The sequence below is a fragment of the Jaculus jaculus genome, chromosome 1, assembly GCF_020740685.1.
Source record: "Jaculus jaculus isolate mJacJac1 chromosome 1, mJacJac1.mat.Y.cur, whole genome shotgun sequence".
NCBI lineage: Eukaryota > Metazoa > Chordata > Mammalia > Rodentia > Dipodidae > Jaculus > Jaculus jaculus.
Window position 1 is genome coordinate 77,695,281 of NC_059102.1, and position 24,987 is coordinate 77,720,267.

At 35.1% G+C, this 24,987-nt stretch overlaps 1 protein-coding gene across 50 annotated transcripts in view; it reads right to left on the bottom strand.

The window, feature by feature from the left end:
* The window catches only part of Ptprd (protein tyrosine phosphatase receptor type D), a 2,343,620-nt gene that overhangs the window by 1,534,760 nt on the left and 783,873 nt on the right, over positions 1–24,987 (bottom strand). For all 50 annotated transcript variants that reach the window (XM_045148487.1, XM_045148550.1, XM_045148541.1 and 47 more), the window contains one exon: positions 7,294–7,335. The gene's annotated coding sequence lies outside the window, so the exon portion shown is untranslated. The remainder of the gene's footprint in view (positions 1–7,293; positions 7,336–24,987) is intronic.

The following is a 24,987-nucleotide window of genomic DNA, read 5'->3' on the forward strand; positions in this document are numbered from 1 at the left end:
TTGCTAAAGAAATGTAGAAGGATTTGGACCAGAGAAGATTTACACTTAGTAGTTATTCTAGTAAGAGTTTGAAAGACCCAAAAGGAGTGATACATTTTTATGAGGTTTCAGACAAGAACAAAACCTACAGTGGGAAGGCTTGAGGAAATGCATGTGATATTCTGGCAAAGAAGCTGGCTGTATTCTTCCTGTGTTCTGGGAACATAAGTGAGATTGAACTTAAAAACAGTAGACTCATTAGCCCACTAAGGTTTGGCAAAGAAAATTTCAAGGAAGAATGATATTGAGTCTGTGATATAGTTTCTTTCAGCTTCCCTGATTCATATTTACAATGAAGTAGAACAAAAGGCCAAAAGAAAAATATGAAAAATATAAAATATGAAACAGGAACTAGAGTAAACAAATTTAATGTTTAAGGCTCCTAGACTGATACCACTTTAGAAATTGTAATTGTCAAAGAGAATATCACCATTAAAGACAAGCCAGCAGTTCTTTTTTGTTGCATTAGGAAGGAAGACCTGAACTCAAAACCCAGCTCACTAACCATTCAAAATTAGGAGGGATACAAATTCAGCTAAAAGAAAACTCCTCAAGGAAGAGAGTCGAAGGAAGCCATTACTTCCCCAAAGTCAACATACAGATGCTGCTACAGCTGTGATGCAAGTCCAAGTTTCACTCAAAGATGATACGAGAATTTGGCAGTATCATCCATGTACATTAACTTTAGAAAATGAAAAATTCAGTTGATGGTCATGGAGTATTTCACCATGGTTTTCTGACAATCATTAAACAATGTGAGTTTTGGTCAAAGTTCCTTCAAGGAAAACCCCTGATGCTATGTGTAGCTGTGAAGATGAACCCTAAGGTCAAATAGAAATTGCAGGATGTTAGAAATGCCACAACCATTGGTCATCTGCCAAATAAACTTCAGGCTTGGGGCATATCTGCCCCAGAAGAGAGACTACAGGCAGCACAATTACAGGAGTAAAGGTACCCAAGACTTTTGGAGTTCAGAATATATATTCGTAAGAACTAAAGCATAGACACGGAACTGGATAAATTGGTGATGCCCTGCAGGGTTTTGGTCTTCCTTTGGTCCAATCTTTCCTTCATATTTTCTTATTCTCCCACCTCTGGATGGGAAGGAGTGCTTACTTGGTACCATTATATGCTGGGATTATATAAATTATGCATTAATTGCATTAATTTTATAGGATTCACAGTTAAGAGACTGATCTGACTCTCAGGTGACATTTTGGAGTTTTACTTTTTGGACTATGTTGGGACTGGGAAAAAAAAAAAATGAGGATTTTAAAATCTGGATTTAGTGTATTTTATATCACGCAATGGTGATGTGCCTGTGGGGACCAGAGGGGAATGTGTTGGTTTGAATGTAAACTGGTCCCCATAGCTTCACATGTTTAATAACTTAATTCACATCTGGTAGTTCTTTTTGGGATGTTAGGGAAACTTTAAGAAGTGACCCTTTGCTGGATGAAGTATGTCACTGGGTTTGGTGGTTTGAATCAGATTTCCTTCCTAAAATCACATGTTTTGAATGCTTAATTCCCAATTGGTGGCAATTAGGGAAGTGGAGCCTTGATGGAGGAGGCATGTTGCTAGGGGATGGCATTGGAGAGTTATTGATGCCTCACCCTTGCCAGAGCATAGCTCACTCTTTGCAGATATTTTCCTATGGTTAGAAGTGATTTCTAGCCTCTTCTCATGCCATCATTTCTCCTGCCATCATGAAGCTTCCCCTAGAGACGGTAAGCTAAAATAAAACCATTCGTCTCTTCAGCTGTTTTGGGTTGGATGTGATGCCTCAGCAAAAGAAGGAACTCCAACACTGAGGGCATGTCTTAAAGTTTTAGAACCCAGCCCCACTCCCTGATTCCACTCTCTTTGTCTTTCCTGCTGATGTGATAATGTGATGCTGGCCTTCCTCCTCAGCTGCCTTTTTTTTTTTAATTTTTTTTTTTTTTTAATTTGAGAGAGACAGTCGCAGAGAGAAAGACAGATAAAGGGAGAGAGAGAGAGAGAATGGGCGCGCCAGGGCTTCCAGCCTCTGCAAACGAACTCCAGACGCGTGCGCCCCCTTGTGCATCTGGCTAACGTGGGACCTGGGGAACCGAGCCTCGAACCGTGGTCCTTAGGCTTCACAGGCAAGCGCTTAACCGCTAAGCCATCTCTCCAGCCCTCAGCTGCCATTTTTCCCATGTCATGAGAAATCTTCCTTTCAACACTGTAAGCCAAACAGAAGGCTTTTCCTTACAGAAGCTGCTTTTGATCAGGCATTTTGTCCCAGCAATGAGAATGTAAAGAATACAACCGGTTCTGTTATAAAACTCAGAAAAGAAGCAAGGCACCTGTAGCAGTTAATGTTCTCCTGAATAAAGAACTGCTTCTTTGGCAATAAATTTCCTATGTTGAAAAGTATATTATTATAAAATTTCATATTTTATATTGTTCTCTATACAACATATAAAACATTTCAGAAATAGTGTATTCTTTACTTCACAGCCCAAATCATATTATCAGATATCTTAGGTAGTGAAGACACTTTTTTTTAAATCTAGACTGAATTTTCTTACTGTCACCTTAGGAAGACCTGCTTATTGGCAGAAGAGAAGGCTTAGCAGTTAGGATGCTTGCCTGTGAAGCCTAAAGATCCAGGCTGAATGCCCCAGTACACACATAAGCCAGATGTACAAGGTGACACATCTATCTGGAGTTTTTCATTTGCTGTGGTACAAGACCTAGAGTGTCCATTATGTCTCTCTATCTCTCTGCGTCAGCCTTTTCCTCTCCCTCTTTCAAAGAAATAAATGAATAAATACTTTTTTAAGAAATAGAAAGAATTGATTAGAAAATGTCTACCTTATTACCATGAATAATCTGAGTTTTGGCTAGTAATCTACCATCCCCATGAGGCTCTCCCATATTCATTCCACACATAGCATGCGTGTGTGTGTGTGTGTGTGTGTGTGTGTGTATTCAGTTACTTTTTCCATAGGAAGTTTAATATTTCCAAGTTAAATTATTTAGACAGTTTTAGTACTAAAGTTTATTTATTTAAAAATGCTATAAATATTCTGCAAAACATTATTTGCAGTAGTCTAAACTGGATTCAGATATTTTTATTAGACAAATAACTCTGGCCAATAACTGTAATAGAATACTGACTAGCAACATAATATGAAAGGACTACATACATGTAGAAAATTGAGTAAATGTCCAAAAACCTACATTGAACAAAACACCCAAATCCCAAAGATACCATATATATATATATTGCATTATATATATATATATAAAATTATAATAATATATATTATATGCAATATATATAATGCATATATAATATATGTATTATATATGTATATATATATACATATATAGTCAATAAAAATATAGTCATGGACTATAGAAGTGTGGTTTGTGGGTGGGGAGTGGAGCTGGGATAGGTTATAGAGAGAGAAATGGAAGGGGATGATTTTGTAAGGGATACTTGTAGGGCTGGACCTATTCAGTGTCTTGCCTGTTCAAATGTGATCCTGCAGAAATGAGAGAAATTTTATAATTTATACAGAGATGCTTACACAGAGCACTGGGGAAATCTGAATAACATCAGGAGTTTATCTCTATTTCAATATTGTGGTGGTAATATTACAGTATAGTTTTGCAAAAAAATGGTACCATTGGGGAAAACTAGAGTGTATACAGAGTCTATTTTGTAACTGCACATTAATGTACAATTATCTTAATAAAAAATCCAATTACATTAAAACATAAAAAAATGTTCATTATCCCTCCTGTAAGCTGGCCTCTTTATTCACCCTGTAAGTCACATAAGCTAAATCGAATTCCAGTTGCCTAAGTTAGAAACTGGGAACCACTCTATATTCCTTCCCTTTCCTCTGTCTCTTTACTGCTAAACATTGTATTTTTATAATCATATTATTGGAGTATGAACCTATACCAACAGTATATTTGACAGGAGATTGAAAATCTGAAAAAAAATGTTTGTCACAGTTCCAAATATTAGCATGTCTAAGACAAAGAATATCAGCACACTGCCTTGGATTCATGCCAATGTTCCATTTCCAAACCTCCAGAAAAATTCCTTTTCTCCTCATTCTTCCTCCAGACAGATCTGCCTATATGGAAGTCATCTGGCTCAATGAGATTGAGACAGTGCTTCTTCTGGTTTCTGAATAAACTCTTGTGTGACCAACTTGTCTTATGAAGGATCATGCTTGGTATGCAGTCATGGAGCTCTGATGTGCTGGGAACTCAAGGTATCCAGCAGCCTCCTGCATTTCTGACAGTGTCCTGATATATTTCCATGGGCTTGCTATGAAATGACAGTCTTGTCTAACATTTGGTTTTTGTTTTAAAATATAAATTCTCATGCTTGTAATAAGGATATGTTGAAATATGTCCAAATATTTAATTTCCTGTGTGTTGCCTAGAACACATGAAACCATTGGTTCAAGACTCAGTGCTGTATAAACTGACCATGATAGCACACACTGTAATCCCATTACTGAGCAGTATTAATGAAATGAAGACAGGAGGATCAGAAATTCAAAGTTAGCAGTTGGTTACATTATGAGTTTGAAGCAAAACTTGATTATGGAAACTCTTTAAAAAAAACATGGAGCCAGGAATGGTGGCACACACCTTTAATCCCAGCACTTGGGAGGCAGAGGTAGTAGGATTGCCATGTGCTCGTGGTTACCCTGAGACTACATAGTGAATTCTAGGTAAGCCTGGACTAGAGTGAGACCCAACCTCAAAAAACCAAATAAAATAAAATAAAATAAAATAAAATAAAATAAAATAAAATAAAATAAAATAAAATAAAATAAAATAAAATAAAATAAACCCAACCAAACAAACAAAAAGAAAACCATGGAAACATGGTAGAATTCATTCTATGGGCTTGTCTCTGGAGTTGTAGGTTGCTACCATCCAGCAGGATTAACATGACCTCTGTTTTTGGTATATATAGGCAAGAGAGATCACCCTTTGTCTCATATTAATATCCTATCAAATGGGATGTAATCTCATATCATGAAACACACATTTGATTATTATTTCATTGTCTTTTTTCATATAATATAACAATAGAAGTGACAAATTGTCACCTGAGCTAGTTTATTGTTTAGGACTAATTCAGATAGTCTGACTAGAATTGAAAGGGATAACATAAAAGTATGATTGCCAGGAATATGACCATAGAGTGCTGAACTACAGTGTGTTCAGTGTCACAGAAATATAAGTCACATTTTGATGTCTTGAAAAATACAAATGCACATATTAAAACATACATACAGCAGGCCAGAACTTGGTAGGAAGAGTTAGATATGATTTCCATGAGTTTGAGGTCACCCTGAGACTACATAATGAATTTGAGGTCAGCCTAGGCTAGAGTGAGACCTGACCTCAAAAAACCAAAAGAAAAAATCAATAAAAAAATAAAATTAATTAATTAAAAAATAGAAACATATATGTGAAGATAATTCACTGTTAATGGCATGATGTATGTTTCTTTCCAATCTTTTTATAAATATTTCTTAGAACTTTTGTCTTCTGACACAATTAATAGTCATATTTGTAATTATATAAGCATGCATGTATTTAAAATATCAGTAACAACAAGTAGTAATGAATAACAGCAGGCCCAAGGTTGAATTGCACAAGCATGCAATGCTAACATTAGTTTGAATGTTTTCCTGCCAATCATCAGTCAAAAGTCTCCACACAGAGCTGTGTGCCTGGAGCCATTCACTCTTGTCTGGCATTGCTCATTCCTTGGGAAATTTTCCTTAGATAATGTAAAGTCACATTTGTCTATAACAGTGATTGAAATGACTAAGGTTAAGGAAAAATATGAGAGTTTTAAACTTTAAAATCATAGAAAATTACATGCATATACATTTATAGAATTTTTTCATAGTAGATTAATAGAAAAGAACAGTTATAGTATGGTTTGAACCAAATTAAATCCCAATAAAATGCAGATAATTACATTGCCTCAAGTACTATGGTTGCATAAAATAGATCAAGCATCATTAACTAGTAATGTATACAGAACAATGTCCATCAAGAATATAAGTGACCTAACAATGCTCAGGTAAACTATGACCAGACATTGTAAATTTGATATTTAAATGACTCCAAAAAAAAGAAGACAATAAAACTTCTCTCATTGTCTTATACTTGAGCTTATGTAAATCTTTTATGCTCTGATTTAAAGTAGTTTTCTTGTCATACTTTGTTTCCAAGGAAAGACTGGTAAACATTTAAGTGTGTGAGGCTCTATTTTCAGATTTCATTCGTTTCCATGCTTGTCCTCTGATGTATGCATTCCCCTGTGCTTTTCTGTTTTTCTTATATGAATTTTTAACTCATTTTAGACATTCCATATTAAATCTTTTCTTGGGATACAGTTGCTACATTTTATTATTTGATGATCCTTTCATCATTTTTTTTTTTTTTTAGTTTATTTAAGAGCGACAGACGCAGAAAGACAGATAGAGGGAGAGAGAGAGAATGGGCACGCCAGGGCTTCCAGCCTCTGCAAACGAACTCCAGACGCATGCTCCCCCTTGTGCATCTGGCTAACGTGGGACCCGGGGAACCGAGCCTAGAACTGGGGTCCCTAGGCTTCACAGGCAAGCGCTTAACCGCTAAGCCATCTCTCCAGCCCCCTTTCATCAATTTTTTAAATATCTACAATAGCAATGTTTTGACAAAAATATCCTTTATAAACTTGAACAAGTCCCATCACTCTTTATGTAGTGTGTTCATGTACTTACTGGACTCATTAGCCTGAATGATTCCTTCCTTCAAACTGATTTGCAAATCAAATCTAAGTCCTCTGTTCACCCAGACCAAGATATTTCTACATAATAGTTTATAATGTGTATATTGTGTTCAATGACTATATTATCATTCATTAAAGACAAGCTAAACACTTAAATCTGATCTTTTATCCTTAAAATTGTTGTATTGTCTTCCTTGCAGGACATTGAAAATAACAGATCTTTGATAGAGTTTTGTGAGTTAATGCTTTCTATACACAGACAATAGTGAATACTTTACAGTGTGATTCTGATATTTTCTCACTATTATATTTTTTCAGGTTAATGAGTGCACATTCTGCATGTGTATATGAACAAGGAACACATTAATATGTTCCTAAGAATGGAACATTCATATAGTTATTATGATCTTTATTCTTTATTTATATTTAAAATTTCAAGCATATTTAAATTTGCATACCTTTGTCCAAGGCACATTCTGCTATGGTCTCAGGACAGGAACCTAAAGAAAAATGCATATTATTATTATTAATAAATAGATTGAACAAAAATAATACTCAAAAAAAGGAATGATTTAAATTTCTGTTACTGACCATAATGTATTTACACTTATTAACTTAAAATATGTATTCTGTCTCTTGGGTTAATCACAAAAATAACAGGACATACTTATCTGAAATACTCTTTAATTTGAGCCTCCAAAGAAATTCTATTCTTTCATATCTTTAAAGGTTTATTTTCATACAGGAAAAAGCATAGAAGCAGATTAAGGTCCTGATACACAAATGTCAATTTTGTGCAAAAACTAATACTTATCACTTCAAAATGCTGTATAAGTTATTAGCTTAAAACAGGAAGATGGAGAAACAGGTTAAACAGATATTATCATCTAACCGCCTGACAATATTTGCTCATCAGAAAGTGGCAGTGCAGCACCAATTAGAGTTAGCAGTGAGTCATTATCACAGTAATGATGTTTCAAATTTCAGGCAATGAATCTAGAATAAGTGCACAGATAATAAATTTAAATGTGTTCAGATGAACTTGGGTACTTTGTAAATCAAAAGATGGAATAGAAGCATGCATTTATGCACTAAAGCCCAATGTTGCCCTCATTTTTGTTATTATTCTATTAGAGATCTTAATTTCCCAATATTTTTTAGAGATATACCTCAATAATACCACAGATAACTATCTGAGAAGTTACATTGCAAATGTGTGGATAATAATTATTAAACTTCTATTGAGTATAAACTTAAGAGGGCTGAAGAGCAAGGCTTTGCTTACAAAGCCTAAGGATCCAAGTTTTATTCCTCAGTACTCATGTAAAGCCAGTTGCACAGAGTGGTACATGCATCTGGTGTTCTTTGTAGAAGCAGGAGGCCATGGATTATCCCTACTCTTCTCTTTCATCTCCTCTTCTCTCCTCTCTCCTTATAAGTAGATACATTTTTTTTTAATGTAGACCTAAGAAAAGATAGAATTTGTGTACTTTTTTGTCTGCAGTCAACCAAAAATATCCTTATGTTATAAAAAGATTTCAGACAAAATTATCAGTATTGCATGTTATCTATACCAAGAATATTTTGGAGTAAAGATTTTACCATGAGCAATAAATAGCTTTATATGGGTGGAATAAAAACATTATTCTTTTATACTTTAAATTCATCAATTAACAGAATTTTAGTTCTAGAAGGTATCTGCGTAGATAATGAAATAAAGTGATTTCAAATTATGATTTTGGGCTTTTCACTGTGGAATGGAAATGTGTCAGGCACTTCTGAATGATGGGAGAAAACCAAAATGTCAAGTGTCATAGAATTAGGGCAACTATGGTTACAAAATATGTGTGCATTAACACAAATACATGCACACACACACATTTTAGGAGTTCTTCGCAGTTTAATATATAGTGACTGAGGCTCAAAACTACTATGATGAAACACATGCATAGATATAAAAGCATTCCTAATCAATGGATCAATGTCTCTCATCAGAACTAGAACTTTATGTGTCTTGGGTTTCTTGGGTTGTCAGCTTGTCTGGATTTTACACAATTTGTACAATTTGGAGATATTTTTCATTTACAGTCAATTTGTGATCAAGATTAATAAGCAGTGGATTAAGTGATTTCTTAATGGTTAGGGCACTTGCCTGCAAAGATTAAGGACCCTGGTTCGATTCCTCAGGACTCACATTAACCAGATGTACAGGATGGTACATATGTCTGGAGTTCATTTACAGTGACTAGAGGTCCTAGAGCAACCATTCTCTCTTGCTCACTCTCTCTCTCCCTTTTTCTCTCTTTCCATACCTACCCCTCTGTCTATCAGTCTCAAGTAAATAAAAATGATTAATAAGCTAATGCAAATAAATTTTAGAGCAATCTGTAGGAATACTAAATGCCTCCAAAGTGTTATATATTGAAAAGTACAATATATTAATAGTAAAAAATATAAATTTGGATTTCTTCATGTCCCCACTCATAGCTGATATTTCTCTGTCAATCCTCATTAGTAATGTGGAAATTGTGGATTTTGCCTGTCCTATTGTTGCATATGAACAAAGCAACTGCAAAACATGGTTTGGAGGACAGTCTTCTGCATCTGATAAGTTGAAGCAAAAAAAAAAAAAAAAAGATTATGCTCTCACTTTTGGTGGGATGAAGAATTGAAAATGAGACTCAAGAGAAGTAATTCCATGATTTAATTATGTGCAGACCACCCTGATTTGAGCAACAGAAAAAAAATAATAATCCGTTTCCCATAGTCAAACAAGAAGCCAATGATCTAAACCCAACAATGTAGCAGTAAGGGAATAGGGTTGTAAAACCTGGACCGTCAGCCATCCTGCCAGACTGAAATGAATGCGATCATATGGCACTAAATGTGTTCAGAGATGTATTTAGGGAGGAAATACAAACCAGCTTTTAAAATTTACATCTCCTTGGCCACCACAGATAGTCTGGGCATTATAAATGGGATTGAGGCTAGATTGAGGTCTGATTTTTCTGATAGATACATTAGCATTACAATGGGAATATTACAGGTGGAAAAAAAAAGAAATATGTGCTTATATGTGGAAAACTGGCTTAATTGAACTGAGTGTAGACTAACATCACATGAATACAATACTTGAAAACAATAAAGATAAATAATCATAATAATAGAGAAGGAAAAGGCATAATAGTAAAAATATTACAACCTCAGTAAGAAAACTTCTTAGTGTCAAACGTGAAATGTAGACAATATATTAGGTAAACTGAGCTTTGATCAGAAATGATTTAAATATCTGGAAGCAAAGATACTTTTTATTAATGGCTCAATATTATGGGTGTGTCATCTCTCCTCCTACCATGCAATTAATTAATTCCTGGAGATGTAGTTGGATTTATATAACTGGATGTGAAGAGTTATTGGCATGTAGTGAACAGTGCCCAGGGACTCTGCAAAGGTATCTAAAATGAATGCCAGGACATTTCCATGTGGAAAAGACTTATTTAATATTTCCTTTCATTGTGAGCTCTACTTGAAACTGCAGTCTTACTCCTCAGTGGAGGTGGTTTAGTTGCTAGCACTTCCTGGCCACCCACTTTTCACACTGTGTGCATCTGAATCTTATAGGCAACTGTACTCACCCCTTCACTCAAATATTATGCAATGTCAGAAAAGTACTTCACTAGATTACAGGATTACAACCTGGATTTTATTCCCCAGTACCCACATAAAGCCAGATGTAGAAAGTAATGCATGCATCTGGGTTTCAATTGCAGTGGCTGCAGGTCCTGGCTCATGCATTCTCTCCATCTGTCTCTATTTTCTCTATATCTCTCTACTTACAAATAAATAAATAAGATATATTTTTAAATATATTATTTTGAAGTAATTATAAAGGAAATTTAAATTGTTTTGCCTTTATTAGAACTTTTATATCACAATTTCAATAGTTAATATTAAAAATCATTTTTAAAAAATTACATGAGGTGTAGATGGTAGTTCATTACAATAAACTCAACATTTAGAAGATGGTGGCAGGAAAATAGCCATAATTCTTTTTAATTTGTACAAGAGTAACAAAACAAAAAACAAAACTAAGAAACAATTATACTAATATTTAAATGAAGACAAAATGTCACAAACTTGTTAACACCAATCTTTAAATATTGAGTTTTTACTACTTAATGTAAACTCACTTGTAATTTTGCACTATTGTCATTGTGCTCATATGAGATTGTCACATTATTATCATCATCAAAGCATTTAACAAATGAAATGCCTTAATTTAAATATTTTGTTTATGTATGTATATATTATGTATGTATATGTAAGCAGTGAAAGTGAGAGAGAGAGAAAAGAGAGAGCAAGAGAGTATGGCCACCCTAGGATTTGTTGCATGAGCCATTGTGTCCATCCGGCTTTCCTTAGAAACTGGAGAATAAAGGCCAGACCTTCAGAATTTGAACACAAGTGCCTTTAACTACTGGGTAATTTCTCCAACTTTGAGTTTCTGAATATTGATTTAATGGGATTTCCAAAAGTAAATAAGACACTTGTTATGTTTAAGTATGCTGACTGTCTTAAGAAGATCACCAGTACATAAATACGACAGAGATCAATTTTGTCTCCAGTATCTTCCTATCTTACACATAATATCTGTCTTTTTTTGTGAACTCTTTCCTATACAGTACCTTTTTATGTTTTCATGATTCAGGGGTTGTCAATCAGTGAACAATCTTTCCATTTCTGCTGATCTAAGGGTTCTCTCAAAGGAGCCTTTATTATCAAGATTTCAATTTCTGAGAACAACTTTATGGATCTTTTGTCTAGAGAAGTAAATAATACCTTTTCTATATGATAAGGCTTTCATGTTATTTTGATTCATTTTGATGTTAAGGAACAGGTATAAGAATTTCCATCTTCACTCATTGCTCATGGCAATACAAATTGAAAAGCAATTTTCTAACATGTATCAGTGTCTTAAAAATATTTTCTAGCTTTCACCCCGTATCTTCCATATAGGAGTCTCTCAAAAGGAGTATTCACAAACAGTTAGAGTCATTTAAATATGCAAATGATGCATTGCACTTATATGTACACTAGTGTACTACCTCCACAAGGATTCAAGCCAAACACCTTCGATTTCATAAACTGTATTGTTCCCACATTACAGAGAAATACAGTACTTTTATTTGTAAGCTATAGCTCGAAAAATAATAGCATAAGAAGATTAAATGATTTTTTAAAAAAATTTTATTTATTTATTTATTATTAGAGAGAGACAGACAGAAAGAGGCAGAGAGAAGGAGAGAGAGAATGGGCGCGCCAGAGCCTCCAGCCACTGCAAACGAACTCCAGATGCGTGCGCCCCCTTGTGCATCTGGCTAACGTGGGTCCTGGTGAACAGAGCCTCGATCCGGGGTCCTTAGGCTTCACAGGCCAAGCGCTTAACCGCTAAGCTATCTCTCCAGCCCAGATTAAATGATTTTTATAACTTTAGGTAAACAGATAAGTATATAAAACAAATTCCATTATATAAAACAAAAACAATCCAAAACAACAAAACAAGGACTTCCCTTTCCTCTCAAACCCCTTATCCTTATTTTTACCCTTAAATAAAATTCCTTTTCATGAGTCAGAAAGTAAAGCACTGCAAATTCTGAGAAGTAGACATGAGTCATCAGATATTTTCAGAAGAGTCCATCATCTTAAGAAGAACAAGGACAAAGAGGTTGGCTATAGTTATAATCTCCAAATACAGAATGGTACCTGCTTCATTGTAGAGTGAACTGACCCTCTCCATTATATCTACAGAGAGTGATATTGATATCATCCAAAGGGCGAGATTCTTTAATTCCCTCACAGTGGTGTCAAGAAGGATCTCATGACATGAGACATAAAAGGGTAAATATGTACCATGCTCCACTTCATTCTCTTGGCACATGAAACACACATTTTCTTTTCGACAAGAATTATCTGAGTCTTATATTCCATGATATCCAAGAAAGAATTTAGAAAACTCATATTTTAAGAATTAATAAAGCAGTATAAAGAGCATGTAGCTATAAGTGCCAACTTGCACTGCTGATAAAAGATGGTATCAGTACTCAAAACAATCTACCATACAATTGGTTTCATAACTAAGAACTGGAAGGTGCAAGACTATTTTGGTATATTTGAATAAAAGAAAATCTTGAAAAAAATTAAAAAAATATTTGGTGATTAGTGGTATTATTTATTTGATATTTTATAATTATTTCCCTACCATAAGCTCATATTTACTTTACAAATATTGTCAGAGTGAATTTGTCATTCTCCTATAAACTTGAGAATTGGCTAAGACAAACCCAGGAAACTGGGCAACTGCTCTCTCTTATGTCTTAAAGTCTGCTTGGCCTAGGCCAAAAGGCTGAGCATGTTATGATCACAACGATGTGGGTATCAGGACCCAGGAGTACAGGTCACATTGCAAGTCACAATCAACAACACTGAACTTCACATGTTACTTTGCTGTCTATAGTAATTGAAACACTTGAAAAATGATTTCTATTTTAACTTTAATATTTCTTTCTTTTTTTTTTTTTTGTTTTTTGGTTTATTGAGGTAGGGTCTCACTCTAGCTCTGGCTGACCTGAATTCACTATGTAGTCTCAGGGAGGCCTTGAACTCACAGTCATGCTTCTACCTCTGCATCCTGAGTGCTGTTCTAAAAGGAATGTGCCACCATGCCTGGTTTATAGAGGTATTTCTACAATAAGTGGAATGACACAGTATTATCATACAGCTATACATACATGCATACATGTATATATGAAAATATAGAAAAATAAGACCCTTTGACATTATTTTACTTCCAAATTACTAGGGAAAAAATGGATATACAAATCTACAAATGTATTTTGGCATAGAAATATAGTGGTGATTAGAGGCAGGATCCTAGGTTCCAGTACCAGTTTGGCTATGTGTTAACCTGTGTTCTTGGCCCTTACTGGAAATGAGAGAATATTATCAAGTTCAACAGCAAGAAAAGGCTTCTCCATTAAATAAATATTTGCACTTCTAATATTTTCTCTTCTTAGAAGCTACTAGTTCTACTTAAGTGAGACACTGCATTATTTAAATCAAGGAAGCCCTTATCCCTTTACATATAATGTAACTATTCATTTAGAAGCCTGAGGTATTAAAAAGATTCTCATTATGCTAAGTATGCTACATAGAGTCAAGGCCTCAGCATATTTCATTTGTTCCAGTATGTGAACACACTGTGGCTCTAGCAGTCTTTAGGAATAGTTAATCATGATGTTCTTTTCCTGTCCAATCCATGACAGTATCACATAAATTTCTGAATTTTGAAAATAGCAGAATTTTTGGCATCAAAAAACCCCAAAATATTAAATTTGTTAATGTGGAGAAATGTTAATATGTTAGTAGTTAGTTAGGCTGCTTGGTGTTTGAGTATCATTCTCTTAAACATAATACTGACACTTCTAACAAACGGGAAGAGGATGTATGTCCCTCATTATTTCTGAAAGCATGATTCGGGCTTCAGTTCAGACATTTGAATACTCCATTATCATCAATCAATAATAGGCATTTATGTATCTGTCATCCCACAAGATTATTAACTATTACATAAATAACTGGATCCCACTTTAGTTTGTCTTTTTAATTTTAACCACAGAGAGTTTTACCCATGAAGGTCACTTGTTTTATGGAACTGCTACTATAGACACATCATCATTAATACACTAGTTAAAATATTTCTCTGAAGATGAAGGGCTAAAACCTGGTGAATTTTAATCCTGTCTTTAGCAAAGAAGAAAAAGAGTCCTAAATTTCAGTTTTAGTAAAAGTTATTTGGCTATGGGAAAAATAATTTAACTTGATTGGTTTTATTCCTTCATTATAGAAGAAATTGATCAGAAGCACAGTCTTGAAATCCATTCATTTCTGAATTTTATAATACAATATATTAGCTTTTACTTGCAGAGACGCATGCCACATATAGCTTCATATAGCATCCAGAGGACAGAATTTACTAACTCATCTCAAGTTTATCCCCATCCATCCCATTTTTAAGTCTGTCATTCATGTCATTACCCACTAAATTCTTACAGTAGCTCTCATCACCTAGGTAAATACAGAAATTTCTTGCTCTCAGCATCCTATGAAGTCAGATTTCTTCCTGTTTGGCAATTTCCATTGTCTCTCAGCTACATCACCTTACTCAAGGAAAACATGACTCCTTTCTGCTCATGCAGGACACTATGTTCTCTTTCATTTCTGTATCTTTAACTATTTTTACCTGTTTCTCTTACTGATTCTTACTCAGGATAAGTTCTGCCCTAGCTCTGATGATTCTCTCTTTAGGTTTTTGTGTGTGGTACTCTCCTAATCTGGAGATCTCTGAAATGTCTTGCATTCCTGTATGCTAACCCTATATTGCAAATGTTGATTTAATCATCTCCTCAAAACACTTGTGCATTTCTACAAAGAAAGACTTGGCTTGTTGTAAACTTAATTCCAGAACCTAACTATAAGCCTAACATATAAGAAGTAAGTTCAAAAAATATTGGTTGACTTGATGAATGAAAGGGTAAACAATAAATCTTCTGGTATAATTATTAATTTCCCCTCTTAAATGTGCTTAATTAAAAACATAGTCTATTATTTCCCTCTATCTTAAAACAAAAATCATGATAATTTAATAACCTAGTGGACCATAACATGTCATGATAAGGATGGTAACTTTCACTACAATTTTTATTGTCTTTAATATTACTTTTTTTGAAAATCTTAAAGTGAAAACAAAAAGATCAATGCAGCCTGTTCAAGCACCATTTATATCCTCTTTGCAACAATTGCTCAGTTCCGCTTCATCAAACACCAGATAGTAGATCTCCTTCATTAACTAGATAATAGCCAGCTAATTTTATGCACACATATTCCAAACTGTCACTACACACTTTTTTTACTATCTAGTAGTTTGAAAACCATAAATTCAGAGAATTAATGTTCAAGACATTTTCTAAAAATACTTGTTAAATTGAACAATGATAGTCTGGGTACTATTGAGGAGAAGTTTTATAACCTTTCCATGAAAATGCTTGCTATATAAAAGTTCACATTTTGAAAGTTAGAATATTAAGGCTGACATGTATTAACATAGGAACTAAAAGTAGGACACTAAAGACACTTATCTAAACCTCACATGTTTTCTTATGAAATTTTAGGTAACCAAAATAGATTTTCTTTTAAATTTCCAAGCACATAATATATATTTTATAGAAGAAAACTTTTTGTAATTTTTATTTATTCTACTTTAGAGAGAGCATGCAAACACAAGAGAGAGAATTAGTACTAGGGCCTCAGCCGCTGCAATCAAACTCCAGATGTGTGTGCCAGCTAGTGGACATGTGTGACCTTGGCTTGCCTCACCTTTGTATCTGGCTTATGTGGGATCTGGAGAGTGGGTCCCTAGGCTTTGCAGGCAAGCACCATAACCAGTAAACCATCTCTCCAGACTGAAGAAATACTTCTTACAAATGTGCATTGCCAGTTTTCTCTAATGTTGCCAAAACATGTACAGCATGCATGTATATATGTAGATACAAACATAGATCTACCATGTATGCAATTTCTGTAGCTGAATACTGCTAGATAGTGAACAAAATGGGTTGAATGGCTGTGGGCAGGAGAATTTTAATCATACTCTTTGCTCAAGACACTGCTTTACTTCTATAATTTCTTGATTCCTATTTTTTTGGTCATGTTTCAAATTGGATATTGTTCTTTGGAAACATTTTAGACTCCACATAATTTGTTAGCTTATTTTTTTTGAGGGGGGGAGATTTAATAATCATGCCATCACTGTGAGTATGTATATAGAAACATGGTAAACATCTCAATAAAGATATCCTGGATGCCATGGGCTGTACTATCTTATATGTATTTTGAAGCCATTATTAAAATTGTAACTTATAAGGCTGAACATATTAGGCTTTTCTTAAGAGCCCCTAAACCCTTCAAACTTCTTGATTAAATTTATATGTCTATGAGACTTTACTCAGAGCCTACTGCCTGAAAGAACACATGTACATCTTTGACACATTATTAGGAATCTTGAAATTGTCAAAATGGAAGTTACAGATTTTACTATGTTAACTGAAGTAGGCCATTTTCACAAATTCACTTCTCTTTTGACAGATGAGGAAGTCTGGACTAAGAACAATAACTATTACTTAGTCTTCTTTATGTAATCAGTAGCAGGCCTAAAAGTGGACATTCCATTTCTGACCTTGACTATTTCTTCCCTTGACCACATGGTCTATGGCTTGCCTTATATAATGAGCAAAACTAACTCTTCAAGTTATTCATGTCTAAGGAAAGACACAAAAGTTTGACTCAACAGAATTTTACTTCCATAATTATACTATTCTCTATTGTATTAGAGTATCTATCACAAAATTTCATTAAATAACAAGTGATTCACTGTCAGATTTCTAAATTCTAGAAAGGCTCAAAACACAACTGTTTTATTGTGGCCAGCATATCATCTCCTTTGAAACTTCTTTAGTATAACATGATTTGACAGGTAAATTCTTTATAAATACCTACTGAGTGAATTGCATTTATAAAAAATACAAAATATGAAGCCAAATAATGTAAATATATCAAAATAATTAATCAAAACATCATGGAGCTTATTATTTTGGGTCTGTATACATTTGGGTTTGTTAAACTATTTTGTTCAAATTCCTTCCAGGTTAGCAGGGATGGTTTAAATAAAAAAAAGTGGGAATGAATTTATACAATGGAGTTCTACTCAGTGGTAAAGAAAAGTGAAGTTATGAAATATGCAGGAAAATGGATGGATCTGGAAAGGATTATACTAAGTGAGGTAATGCAGGCCCAGAAAGCCAAGCACCACATGTTCTCTCTCATATGTGCATCCTAGCTACAGATGATTGGGCTTCTGTATGAGAAGGAAAAAACTCAGTAGCAGAAGCCAGTAAGCTAAAAAAGAGATATAAAGGGAAGAGAAAGGAAGGAAAGAGGGTACTTACTAGGTTAGATTGTATATATGTAAGTAGACGACTAGATTAACAGGGGTGAAAAGGTCCAAAGTGAGGTCAGGGAAAGAGATTTAGTAAAGGAAAGGTGGAGGGAAGGCTAATCAAAATCGAAGAAGATATAAATAAATCATATGGAATCCTCCAGTTTTGGACAATGGAACACTCAGGAACCATAGATCATTGCTAGAAAATTTTCAGTGCCAGGGATGGGATATCTTCCAGTGAGTTGTTGGCCAGGGAGGTCCCTGATGTCCCCAAAACATTATAGGCCATTGCCAAGGTCCCTGGTTTCCCACCAGGAATAGCTTGTAAAACCCTATTGCTGAAGACTCCACATACTTGGGCTGCAAGGCCACTGAGAAATCCTGCTGGAACTGAGCTGATAACCTCCTCCATGTAGACCAGCTGACAGAAAGCTGGAAGAAGCCATTCTACATGTAGTTCAATGGGAGAAAGAGATACCACCAGTGAAGATACTCAACAGTGGACACTGCAAGCCTCATAACTGGCCAACCAGGCCAAATGAGACAAAAGGTGCAATAGTGGCACGTCTAAGTGCCGTCCAATTGGACTGGAGGCCCGCTCCATGGGAGGGAATACATCCCTGATACTGAAAACTTAAAACAAGGGTAGTCATGATACCTAGGGGTGTAACTTCTGCTGATGTCTGGATAAATGTATATACTATGCTTATCAAACTGCCCAGTAAGCACTTCTCTTAATATTCATACCCTTATATTAATGCTACTTTCACTTTGGGTAGAAAATCTTCTCTTTTCAGATGGTAGTGACCTTGGGATGACTCAGAAGGTATCATAGTGCTGGAAAGAAGTGACTGGAGTACTGAGTAACATCTCGGTCACACCTTCCAAGGCTGAGGGCCTAATGTGGAAGAGGTGGCAGAAAGAATGTAAGAGCCAAAGGAATAGTAGGACTCCTTACAACATGCTCCCTCCAGACATAAAATGACCTGGATATCCATGACCTCATAGTGCCTGACACTACCTGCACAAGACCATCATAAGAGGAGGAAAAGATCATGACACCAAAATAAAAGAGAGACTGCTTGAGTTGGGAAGGGGATATTATAGAGAACGGAATTGCAAAGAGGAAAGGGAGGAGAGTGTATTACCATGGGATATTGTATATAATCATGGAAATTGTTAATAAAAATTGAGAAAAAAGTAAGAATGATATTAAATACATACTCCCATTCAATGGCAAATTTTAGAGCTTCTTGTGAAAATCTGGTTCTTTGTTTTGGATTCTATGAATATGTTATGTTTTTTAAAATGATGTTTTCCCTTTGTAGGAGATAGATTTTGTATATTTCTTTATACTGTCTTTCAAAGAAAGATGTTGTATAGCATAGTAAGAAATAATTCCAGTTTCTCTCTTGCATGAAATGTCTGTAGTAATTATTTCAGTAGAAGAAATATAAACTTCCTGTTCTTTTCACTACAGTTCACCTTTCAACAAAAGCTTTGTTAGCCCACTGAGTCATGACCAGTAATACTTTCTAGGGTGTGTTCACTGTGCTTCACCCAAAACTCAAAAATGAAGTGATATCACTATAATAGCCACTGGTGTGAGAAATAATCTATAATTAAATTAAAATGAAAATTTTAATTACAACTTTATTTAATGGATATTACAGATTACAATGCAGCTGGTGGAATCTGAAGAATCCTAATAATAAATAGTACCAGAAAGGCATCTCATAGCTCCTGTCTGTCTTGCATTCCTCTGATAGGGCTATCTTATAGCACCTGTCTGCCCTGCATTTCTCTGGTAGGCCCTCCCTACAGAAGCTTAATATCATCATATCTTGACAATGATTTGGAAGCACCTAAGTGATGCTTTCATGACTTTCAAACTCAAGCTAAGGCAATCATTCCTCTTTTCTTCTCCTGCTTTGTCCTTGTTCTTAAATTTTGTTTGCTCAAGACTAAAATTAACTCTAATTACAGCTCAATGCATGTACAAGTGGGTTGTGAATGCAACAGATACACTCAATGCTAAAGGTTAGCTGCAAATATATTGACAATTATGAAGCAGTAGGGACTCTTGGCGGGTCTGGGATAAAGCTGACCAATGACTGAAGAAGTCACAAAAGCCAAGATGGTGCAATTAGTACTGATATGCCATCAAATGAATTCAAAGAAATGTACATTGGATTCTAAAGGTTTACTGTAAAATGATCAAAGTTAGGTTTTGTGATCTCTTATTCACAGTTAAAACAATATTATTTAACACAGAATGCATTTAGATTTAAGGATTATATTCTAGGTAGAACTGTGCAGAGGAACAAGCTGTCATATGTCAAAAATGTTAACTCAATTTTGAAGTACAGACCAATCGGTGAGGTATTTGGAATTCACAGAATATACTATAAAAAAGTTTGAAGTGCTAAACTTACTAAGCATTATTAACTTAAACTTATAAAATCCTCATGAATTCTTGGTTATCAATAAAACTTTTACTTACAGAGTTCATAATTATAAGGTGAAATTATTATTTAATTCCAATATTATATTTTAAAATTACAAATTACTTTACTACTTGATTTCTTCCCATATTACACATTTCTTTACAAATTTGTGGTAAATTTCCATAAGGAAACTCTTACATTAAAGCCATCAAACTATTGATACACATCTTCTTTCAATATTTATTTTTTTAATTAGCACATCAGTGATTTAACAGACTACTAATTCACTTAGCCATTGCAAAGTAGCAAAGTACTAGCTTGGTAATGGAGATATAAGATCTAAAAATCTGAAGGAAATTTCAATTTCAAAATGTATTGTCTGCATATATTTCTTGAAATTAAAGATTACCAATGTATGTGAGTATATACATATATAACCTTTTTATTACATATATGTATGTGTGTGTGTGTGTGTGTGTGTGTGTGTGTGTGTGTGTGTGTGTGTATGTTTGTTGTTGTTGTTGTTGCTGTTTTTCTGATGTAGAATCTCATGCTAGCCTTAGCTGACCTAGAATTCACACTGTAGTCCCAGAATGGCCTTGAACTCATAGTGATTCTCCCACCTCTGCCTTCTGAGTGCTGGTATTAAAAGTATGTACCACCATGTCCATCAGGTTTTGTTGACAATTAGTACATGGTTTCTACAATGTTTGGATAATGTAGAGTTCATATAGCTGTTTTCTTGAACATAATCTAGTAAAATACATATTTGGGAGAAGAAATCCACAGATCATTTGCACTTGTATTTTGATACATATGTTCATATATACATACTTATTTTGTGTGTGCATGTGTATGGTGTCTGTATGTTCACTTGTGTGGAATTATACATATGAGCATTTGGAAAACAGATGGACAACAAATGTCTTCCTCAATCATCTCTACCTTACATGGTGTGTTGTATACATGTGTGCACTTATCTGAGTCCCACGCACACTCATGCATAAGCCAGAAAAGGACGTCCACTCTCTGCCTTTATCACTTATGTATATGCGTCCTTGAGACTGTCTCCCGCTGAACATAATACAGCTCTTTTCAGTCACACTGCCTTACCAGTGAGCCCCAGCAATTCTCTGATTTCCATTTCCATCAGAGCTGGGTTTACAGGCATATTTAGCCATGCCCTGCTGTTCACATGGGTCTTGAAAATCAAACTCAGTCCCTTTCCGGCCCCTGTGATTGCATGACAAGTTATTTCTTATGCTCAGCCATCTACCCAGGCCCTTTCTGAGACAGAGTATCTTGCTGAACCTAGACGTCCCCTTATTGATTTATTTGTCTAGACCGGCAAGCCAGCAAGGATCCTGTCTACACTTTCTCAGTGCTGAAATTTTTTTACAGGTGTTTGCTGCCACACTGGGTTTAAAGTGGGTGGTGGGCCTCTGAACTCAAGCTTTTATGCTTGGCTAGCGGCAGCTATACTCATTTAGCCATTCCTATATCCCCCCTGGCTTTGTATTTCTAAAGGTATTGTTTTTATTTTTTATATAGATAGGCAATTAAAAGAATTATTTCAGTAAGAGAGCAAAGATTATTGTTTGTAGATTCTATCAACAGTAAAATAATTTATAGTACACAGTACCACTTCACCAAGCTCAAAATGCTTATGTGTTTGCTATTAAGTGAAAGTCAGATTTGCTCATGCTCTATGGACATGGGCCACTAGCATATCATGGCAACTTTAGTTGGCACATAAGTGGAAATAGTATGTTGTGACTTTTCTGTATTGTGGATAAACAATTGTGGGTAATGACCAAATAAATTTTAGGATCTAGAAGTTATTGTCAAACCCCTTTATTTCCAAAATTCAATGAATTGCATTAATTTTCAGTGTCAGTTTTTACGAAAAGTTCACCTCAATAATCTTTCTTTAATACATGATTTCATAAGGAAAATGAAGTGTGGGATAATATTTCAGAAACAAAAATGATTAGAGAAGAGAAAGTAAAAAGAGTATCAAGTGAAAGGGATTTGGGACATTTAATAGGTGGGTAGAGGAAAGAGGATAAAAGGACACTATCACCAAAGGTCAAAGGAATAGAAAAGATCAAAATTTCAAAGGAGATAAAAGTAAAAGGAAATTTTGATTTGAACAATGTATATCACTTTGAAGTTAGCAGAAATCTATGACACAAAGTACAAATAAACCATGGTTATAATTTTTTTTTTGAAAAATTGCTTTTTTAAGCATTTTATATACATCCCAATATATAAACCTATATTAACTTGTCATATCTTTTATCATAAAAGGTTGCCATTATGTTATAAATAAGCCTTACTGAAGAATGGTAATAGATTTAATTTTAGACCCAGAGATATAATATATAATACTAAATTGATATGACAGGACAAAAATGTTTGGAGAAGTACAACAAAAAAATCTATGTTTCCACAGGCCCATGTCCCTTTGATTTATTAAATGCTAGGTAGTGTGCTAACCAAATTTGGCCTCATTTTATGAAATTATGTTATTTTCCACCAGAAATTAATTCACAGTAATGAGATATAATTTACCAAATACTTAACCCTTCCTTCCTTTTCTTTATCTGGAGTCAAAATTGGACCTGAAATGGAAAGTGTTCTGAGAAGCCTCTGCTTTAGCAATGGCTTTACTCAAGTATCTAGTGCCTCCCCCATTGGTTTCATAAACCAACTCAGATGCACTGACAGAATTTATGAACATGTACAGTCACCCAGTACATAACTGACATGCAAGAGGTGTTTATTAAGTGTTTGTAGGTGTTGGCCACAATCCATACTTTTCTTAGGTTTACATATGTTTAGCATTTAACTTAAGCTAATCTCTCTATTCATATTTATTTTTATTATTATGTTTTTAATATTTTATTTTTATTTACTTAATTGAAAGAGACAGGGAGGAGAAAGAGAGAGAGAGTTAATGGATGTGCCAGGGCCTCCAGCTACTCCAGACACATGTGCCACTTTGCTGCATCTGCTTATATGGGCCCTGGGGAATTGAACCTTGATCTCTTGGCTTTGCAGGCAAGTGCCTTAACCACTGAGAAATCTTTTCAGCAATCTGTTCATATTTTTTAACGAGTGTGTGTTCATGTGTATGTGTACATGTGTGTAGTGTTTGTGTGTGACAAATATGTACCAGTGTATGCAGATGTGCACACCCTCCATGCATATATGAAGACTTTGGGGTCATCCTCTCTTGTTTGTCCTACATATTTCCCTGAGGCAGAGTTTCTCATGGAATTTGAACATCACTGTTTCTCAGATAGACAGGGTCACCAGGGAGCAACAGTGATCCTAGCCTTTCATCCCAGCTTCCCCACCACACAACTTCCCTGGGGTACTATGGATGTAAGTTGGCTCCTCTTCATTCTTGTTTTTCAAACTCTCTAACTCCGGAGCCACCTCATCAGCTCCTTGTTCATATGTTTGAGGCTCCTTATAGTTTCTCTGAAAGCAGAATCCATCTAAATAATTTCAGGAACCAGTCCTTATGCCTGTAGGAGAAACTTCTTACTCAATACAAAGTTAAAACTCTCAAAGCTGAATGGCTCCACCTGAATACAAGTATTCATAGTCCATATCCAGCCATAAAGTTCCCCAATATCTATTTAACCATGCATGGACAATGTGCACATTCCTAGTGTGTGAATAAGCCCAAATAATACATAGTTTGCACAGGACAAATCCATCTAGAAAGATTCGTGGTTCCTACCTAACCAAGAATGGACAACATACACATTCACAGTGTACAACTAAGTCCATACAGTACATACAGTTCACTCCAAACTATGTCAACCTAAATTGTTTCCTTCTGATCATAAGGGGCAGTCCTTCCAAGGAGGGTTGAAGAAATTAACATCTTACCGAAAAACTCAAACTCATTCTATCCACTTCTTTCCTATCTGTATCTCTCTCTCTAAAATACATAAGTAAATAAATAAATCAAATTATTCAAAAAATGGGCTAGCAAGATGGCTCAGCACTTAAAGATGCTTGCTTGCAAAGTCTGATGGTTCAGGTTTAATGACCCAAAACTTGCGTAAAACCAGATGCACAAAGTGGTGCAAGCCTTTTAGTTAGTTTGCAGTGCTAGGAGGCCCTGGCATGCCCATACTCATTTTCTCTTTTTCTCTCCTCTTTCTTTCACTCTCTCTCAAATAAATAAATAAATAATATTTTAAAAATAAAAATCAGACTCTTTCAAGTGAGTTGGGATTTATAACAATTTGTAGTCAAGTTTAAGGCAATCAAGCACCTGTATACTGACATTTCTCTGATAATGAAAAATCATTGGATAAACTTCATTTCTATTTTGCCTTACAATACAGGTGGATAATTTGAGAGAGAGAGACAGAGAGAGAGAGAGAGAGAGAGAGAGAGAGAGAGGTAGAAAGAGAGAGTGAGAGAGAGACTGGTGCACAGGTAATTCATACTGCACATGTGGAGGTCAGAAGTAGCCCTAGGTTTTGGGCCTCACTTTCTCTCTTGTTTGTGGCAGAGACTTTCATTGTTCACCACTGAGTTCCCCCCAGACTAGTTGGCCCTCACGACTCTGAGGATTGCTGTCTCTAACTCTTGTCTCACAGTAGGTATGCTGGGATAATGGATTC